The sequence below is a fragment of the Salvelinus namaycush genome, unplaced genomic scaffold (genome assembly GCF_016432855.1).
Source record: "Salvelinus namaycush isolate Seneca unplaced genomic scaffold, SaNama_1.0 Scaffold338, whole genome shotgun sequence".
Taxonomy (NCBI): Eukaryota; Metazoa; Chordata; class Actinopteri; order Salmoniformes; family Salmonidae; genus Salvelinus; species Salvelinus namaycush.
This window is the reverse complement of record NW_024060319.1, coordinates 143,558-151,763: the sequence shown is the minus strand read 5'-3', so window position 1 is coordinate 151,763 and position 8,206 is coordinate 143,558.

Genomic DNA, 8,206 nt, shown 5'->3' with positions numbered 1-8,206 from the left:
TGCTAGGCTAATTCATCAATGAGAAGTCTCTCCTTTATCAGTGAGCCTTAGCCTAGATGCCCATGGCAGATATTAGCTGTTGGGTATTTGTTGAAGCATGTTAAACATCTGTGTCATGGGTACGACAGTGCACACAGACACACACACAGACACACACACAAACACACAAAGACAGGGAGCTCTATGTTCTGATCACTACTAAGCCAAAAGCATGCAATAACATGGTAATAACAATTCTCCACATGAACACGAATGCATTGCATGTGTCAGTGGATGGCTAACCAGTTGCCTTGCCCTAGTGGCAGACCCTGAACCTCTCAATGAGACTTGGGTGGATTATGACATTGGTGATGACATTGGTTGACATTGTAATACTTCAGCTGTTACATTGTTATTACATAGTATAAACATTGAGGTGGAGGTGGGAGCGACAGGTCTGAATGGGTGGAAGTGGTGTGGATGAGAGTGGAGGCTCGTGGGTGTGATGTCATGTCGTGAGGTATGATGATCAACACTTCACTGACAAAACACTGAAGTCCAAAGAAAAATGTAACAACAAACAGAATAGAAAAGAGACTTTCAGAGAAATAGGCTAAAAAAGAAGCAACAAAACCTGGCAACCCACAAACCGCTTTGAGAGATCTCCGTTTGAAGTGGTTTGCTTTGGGGGTATTTTCATCTTTGTTTTTTTTGTGGTGTCCATTCTGTTTGTTCTCTGCTTAATGGTCCCTGAGCCCAAAGGAATCGCACAACGCACCACTGCCAAGCCACTTCTATCAGTTCAATCCACTGAACCTGATTTATTGTTTTCGTCTGTCTTTTTTCCCTCCAATTTCCCTGCCCGCCTTTGATGAAAGTCACCTGAATTCATCTTAACTTGTGCTTCTGAACAGTCTCTTTATACTAAATAATAAGGTGTTATGGCTGGTTAGGTGACAGTCACTGACTGGGGGGACTTTTGAGAGTAGTTTCCCAGGCAAACCAGACTTTTATCTGATAAATAGTTTTCCGTTTGCCCCTCTGGTGCAAAGACAAAGACGATTGCAGAGAGGTGATTCCATCTCACACTCTCTCGCTCTCTCTCTCTCTCTCTCTCTCTCTCTATCACTCTCTCTCTCTCTCTCTCTCTCACGCTCTCCCTCTCTCTCTCTCTCTGTGTGACTAATTCAATCACCCAGGGCCTCGGTAGTGGTTAAAGTGGGATTTAGAGGATGAGCGTTGGAGCTTTTGTTCCAGCAATGCTTCATTGTATCCAGCACCACAGGGTTGGTGGAATCCAGCATCAACACAAGCTTTGCTTTGCCGGCTTTTTCCCACTTTTTACCCCACCATCCAGCAGAAATGTACAGATTCTTAGCAGCAATCGTCCAGGCTGGATGGCTTAATTACTATTGACGTTCCACTGGCTGTCGTGGTCATTTGCAGAGTGCTCCGCCTGCAGTGGATTCGGATAAGCAGAGCGATGCCGAGTGGCCAAACAAAGACTTGGTGCGTCTCGTTTTGTTTGAGCAAGAAAAATAACGACTCCATAAACTGCAGGAGCTACTGTTGTATATAGACTGACCAACATCCATCATGTTTACATGGAGACGGGTTGAGGAGAAAGACAAGGAGGCAGAGATAAAGGATTTTGAAACGGCTGACTCTCCTCAGATACCAGGAGTATGCAGTAGTTGAGTATAAGGAAGATTCCAGTCCATCACAGCACCATTCCTGACTGCTTACCTCATTCCCTGATAACACTGTGTGCTCGGTGGAGATATTAAAATCTCCTATTATCCTCATCCTGCCTTTATCACTAAGCCCTGGGCCATGCTTCTATTGTTTCCTATGGCAGTGCTTTGGACGAGTTGACCAGTGTCCAGGAAATAGGATCTCTCTCTGATTGATTTGGAGATTACCATCGTGTTCCCATGAATTTATCTTGATCGCCTCTCCTGGAGCTGAGATTGATTCTGTCTTAATTTCGAGTTTCTTTCAACACTCAAAACCCCAAATAAAGTGACAAGTTGCATTTGTAGTGAATAGTATCTCCCTCTCTGTCTGCCTGGCCACTGTTTAAAGATGTGTCGGAGATTCTCTCTCTCTTACTTCTCTTGATGACATCACAATGGGGAAAGGAAAGCACTGAGCCGGGATTGGCCGACGATAGTCAGGGACCCCCAAAGGACTCACAACCACTTCAAGACGGAGGAAACTGGGGCAGTTGTGTTGTCTTACAGTAGCACCTCCACCACCAGGAAAACGGTTAGAAGCAATGGTGACTACAATCAACAACAACAACAAAATATGGCGCTGGGTGAAAAGGGAGGCAGCCATCTTACCTGGGGACACAGGCCGAGGACTCCCCCTCGGGGGCCTCTGGGGCCGGGCAGCAGAACTGGTGCAGCACAGTCTGGTTCCTGGGAGATACGAGGGAGAGGAGGGAGAAAAGGGAGGGAAAGGACATTAGCGAGGCAGGAGGAATAGTAAGGAGCTTGTTTGAAATTTAATTACTAGAACTGGCATCAGCCATAATGAGGGAACCCAGGAGGGTAGAGACACATTCCTGTGGTCTGGGGGGCTTTATCCCTGTTTTAGTAATATTTCTATGGCTTTAACTAATACATGCAATGGAACTGGAACTGAGGTTTCTTTCTTAAGTACATACTGTTGAAATGGCACTGTCTAAAATGCATTATAATACAAATACTGTGTTTTACTGTATGGAAGGGGGTTGGAGCATTGCATCCATGAGGAGAGAGTGTTCGTTGGTTCAGCAAACAACCAAGCTAAGCGTGAAAGGAGATGTCCCTTTCACTTTAGCCCCAAAAAAGAGCTGTTTCCATTTTGCCCTCTCAACACTAGGTTCACTTCATTTATTGGACATTGTGACACAAAATAGCCCTTTTTACAACTTAATCAACCTCCTGTTGATCTGGCTTACATGGCTGCCGGGCCGTGACGGCTCGTTTTCCCCCTGCTGGCAGCTGTGGGGCTTGCAGGTACCGAGGAGCGGTCGGACATGTCCAGACGTGTGGTGAACGGGCCAAAGGGCTGAAGGAGGGCCAGACTCTCACAGTGAGAGGGGAGAGAGATGGCAAATGTCCCCGACGACGGGTTGCTTGGAGTGGGGCACATGGCTGCCTCTCCGCCCTCTAACCATCCCCACCTCCACCCATCCTGCCTCCACATAGCCTAGCCAGAGAACATTGACTAGCATAGTGCCATGTGGGGCTCAGCTGGTTAGAGCGTAGAGCTAGCAATGCCAAAGTTGTGTCCTTCCTCGCTGTTTACCCACCAAACACTCCTCCTTGACCTCTCCTCTCTTTCGCTCCAACAACATTCTATCCATCCCTGAGACTGTGTGGTCCCCCACTCCACTCCCCTCGTTCTCCAGCCCCGTCCCACAGACTCTCCATCCCTCCTTCCATCCCCCTGTCCCTGAGACTGTGTGGTTCCCCACTCCACTCCCCTGGTTCTCCAGCCCCGTCCCACAGACTCTCCATCCCTCCTTCCATCCCCCTGTCCCTGAGAGCCAGAGAGTCATGGTCTGATATGCAGGATGAGGAATTCAATAAATTACTATAACAAAAAAAGCAGCAGCATTCTCCCATCTCTCTTCTGCCTGGACACGGGACGTTGAGGGAGAGACGCAGAGAGCGAGTCCATTTACAGAGCCCAATCTTTTGCTTTGCCCTCTAACTCTCTCCACCTCTCTCTCTCTCTCTCTCTGCCTTTCCATCTCAGTCTCATTTCCCCCACTCCATCTCTCTATCCCTCTCCATCAACCTCTCTAAGGAACTACATTCCCTTGGCTTCCTCTCAGGAACGGTAGATGGGGAACAGGAGATCTGGAGACTGGGTAACTCCTTCAAGGACAGCATTCACTCACCTGTGAGTGGAGAGTGGCCACCTTAGAAAAATAATGACTAGAATAAAAATGTAAATTATATTTATATGGTAGAGACACCCTGTTCTCTTCCCTATACCCAAACCCACTACTCATGATGGAAGGTAATGCCTGTCTGTCGGAAAGCCGCAATGTTTAGACTTAAAACGAAGCACCCAGCGATCATACACTGTTTAGCAGGGGGCAGGGCTACCGACGTTAAGGCTAATCTGAAGATGGTGCTGGCTAAAGCTAAAACTGGCGAGTGTAGAGAGTATAGAGATATTGTTATCCACGTCGGCACCAACGATGTTAGGATGAAACAGTCAGAGGTCACCAAGCGCAACATAGCTTCAGCGTGTAAATCAGCTAGAAAGATGTGTCGGCATCGAGTAATTGTCTCTGGCCCCCTCCCAGTTAGGGGGAGTGATGAGCTCTACAGCAGAGTCTCACAACTCAATCGCTGGTTGAAAACTGTTTTCTGCCCCTCCCAAAAGATAGAATTTGTAGATAATTGGCCCTCTTTCTGGGACTCACCCACAAACAGGACCAAGCCTGACCTGCTGAGGAGTGACGGACTCCATCCTAGCTGGAGGGGTGCTCTCATCTTATCTACCAACATAGACAGGGCTCTAACTCCTCTAGCTCCACAATGAAATAGGGTGCAGGCCAGGCAGCAGGCTGTTAGCCAACCTGCCAGCTTAGTGGAGTCTGCCACTAGCATAGTCAGTGTAGTCAGCTCAGCTTTCCCCATTGAGACTGTGTCTGTGCCTCGACCTAGGTTGGGCAAAACTAAACATGGCGGTGTTCGCCTTAGCAATCTCACTAGGATAAAGACCTCCTCCATTCCTGCCATTATTGAAAGAGATCGTGATTCCTCACATCTCAAAATAGGGCTACTTAATGTTAGATCCCTCACTTCAAAGGCAGTTATAGTCAATGAACTAATCACTGATCATAATCTTGATGTGATTGGCCTGACTGAAACATGGCTTAAGCCTGATGAATTTACTGTGTTAAATGAGGCCTCACCTCCTGGTTACACTAGCGACCATATCCCCCGTGCATCCCGCAAAGGCGGAGGTGTTGCTAACATTTACGATAGCAAATTTCAATTTACAAAAAAAAAAAAGACGTTTTCGTCTTTTGAGCTTCTAGTCATGAAATCTATGCAGCCTACTCAATCACTTTTTATAGCTACTGTTTACAGGCCTCCTGGGCCATATACAGCGTTCCTCACTGAGTTCCCTGAATTCCTATCGGACCTTGTAGTCATAGCAGATAATATTCTAATTTTTGGTGATTTTAATATTCATATGGAAAAGTCCACAGACCCACTCCAAAGGGCTTTTGGATCCATCATCGACTCAGTGGGTTTTGTCCAACATGTCTCTGGACCTACTCACTGCCACAGTCATACTCTGGACCTAGTTTTGTCCCATGGAATAAATGTTGTAGATCTTAATGTTTTTCCTCATAATCCTGGACTATCGGACCACCATTTTATTACGTTTGCAATCGCAACAAATAATCTGCTCAGACCCCAACCAAGGAGCATCAAAAGTCGTGCTATAAATTCTCAGACAACACAAAGATTCCTTGATGCCCTTCCAGACTCCTTCTGCCTACCCAAGGACGTCAGAGGACAAAAATCAGTTAACCACCTAACTGAGGAACTCAATTTAATCTTGCGCAATACCCTAGATGCAGTTGCACCCCTAAAAACGAAAAACATTTGTCATAAGAAACTAGCTCCCTGGTATACAGAAAATACCCGAGCTCTGAAGCAAGCTTCCAGAAAATTGGAACGGAAATGGCGCCACACCAAACTGGAAGTCTTCCGACTAGCTTGGAAAGACAGTACCATGCAGTATCGAAGAGCCCTCACTGCTGCTCGATCATCCTACTTTTCCAACTTAATTGAGGAAAATAAGAACAATCCAAAATTTATTTTTGATACTGTTGCAAAGCTAACTAAAAAGCAGCATTCCCCAAGTGAGGATGGCTTTCACTTCAGCAGTAATAAATTCATGAACTTCTTTGAGGAAAAGATCATGATCATTAGAAAGCAAATTACGGACTCCTCTTTAAATCTGCTTATTCCTCCAAAGCTTAGCTGTCCTGAGTCTGCACAACTCTGCCAGGACCTAGGATCAAGAGAGACACTTAAGTGTTTTAGTACTATATCTCTTGACACAATGATGAAAATAATCATGGCCTCTAAACCTTCAAGCTGCATACTGGATCCTATTCCAACTAAACTACTGAAAAAGCTGCTTCATGTGCTTGGCCCTCCTATGTTGAACATAATAAACGGCTCTCTATCCACCGGATGTGTACCAAACTCACTAAAAGTGGCAGTAATAAAGCCTCTCTTGAAAAAGCCAAACCTTGACCCAGAAAATATAAAAAACTATCGGCCTATATCGAATCTTCCATTCCTCTCAAAAAATTTAGAAAAAGCTGTTGCGCAGCAACTCACTGCCTTCCTGAAGACAAACAATGTATACGAAATGCTTCAGTCTAGTTTTAGACGCCATCATAGCACTGAGACTGCACTTGTGAAGGTGGTAAATGACCTTTTAATGGCGTCAGACCGAGGCTCTGCATCTGTCCTCGTGCTACTAGACCTTAGTGCTGCCTTTGATACCATCGATCACCACATTCTTTTGGAGAGACTGGAAACCCAAATTGGTCTACACGGACAAGTTCTGGCCTGGTTTAGATCTTATCTGTCGGAAAGATATTAGTTTGTCTCTGTGAATGGTTTGTCCTCTGACAAATCAACTGTACATTTCGGTGTTCCTCAAGGTTCCGTTTTAGGACCACTATTGTTTTCACTATATATTTTACCTCTTGGGGATGTCATTCGAAAACATAACGTTAACTTTCACTGCTATGCGGATGACACACAGCTGTACATTTCAATGAAACATGGTGAAGCCCCAAAATTGCCCTCGCTAGAAGCCTGTGTTTCAGACATAAGGAAGTGGATGGCTGAAAACGTTCTACTTTTAAACTCGGACAAAACAGAGATGCTTGTTCTAGGTCCCAAGAAACAAAGAGATCTTCTGTTAAATCTGACAATTAATCTTGATGGTTGTAAAGTCGTCTCAAATAAAACTGTGAAGGACCTCGGTGTTACTCTGGACCCTGATCTCTCTTTTGACGAACATATCAAGACTGTTTCAAGGACAGCTTTTTTCCATCTACGTAACATTGCAAAAATCTGAAATTTTCTGTCCAAAAATGATGCAGAAAAATTAATCCATGCTTTTGTTACTTCTAGGTTAGACTACTGCAATGCTCTACTTTCCGGCTACCCGGATAAAGCACTAAATAAACTTCAGTTAGTGCTAAATACGGCTGCTAGAATCCTGACTAGAACCAAGAAATTTGATCATATTACTCCAGTGCTAGCTTCCCTACACTGGCTTCCTGTTAAGGCAAGGGCTGATTTCAAGGTTTTACTGTTAACCTATAAAGCGTTACATGGGCTTGCCCCTACCTATCTTTCTGAGTTGGTCCTGCCGTACATACCTACACGTACGCTATGGTCACAAGACGCAGGCCTCCTAATTGTCCCTAGAATTTCTAAGCAAACAGCTGGAGGCAGGGCTTTCTCCTATAGATCTCAATTTTTATGGAATGGTCTGCCTACCCATGTGAGAGACGCAGACTCGGTCTCAACCTTTAAGTCTTTACTGAAGACTTATCTCTTCAGTAGGTCATATGATTGAGTGTAGTCTGGCCCAGGAGTGTGAAGGTGAACGGAAAGGCTCTGGAGCAACGAACCGCCCTTGCTGTCTCTGCCTGGCCGGTTCCCCTCTCTCCACTGGGATTCTCTGCCTCTAACCCTATTACAGGGGCTGAGTCACTGGCTTACTGGTGCTCTTTCATGCCGTCCCTGGGAGGGGTGCGTCACTTGAGTGGGTTGAGTTACTGACGTGATCTTCCTGTCTGGATTGGCGCCCCCCCCTTGGTTTGTGCTGTGGTGGAGATCTTTGTGGGCTATACTCGGCCTTGTCTCAGGATTGTAAGTTGGTGGTTGAAGATATCCCTCTAGTGGTGCGGGGGCCGTGCTTTGGCAAAGTGGGTGGGGTTATATCCTTCCTGTTTGGCCCTGTCCGGGGGTATCATCGGATGGGGCCACAGTGTCTTCTGACCCCTCCTGTCTCAGCCTCCAGTATTTATGCTGCAGTTGTTTATGTGTCGTGGGGCTAGGGTCAGTTGGTTATATCTGGAGTACTTCTCCTGTCTTATCCGGTGTCCTGTGTGAATTTAAGTATGCTCTCTCTAATTCTCTCCTTCTCTCTTTCTTTCTCTCTCTCTCTC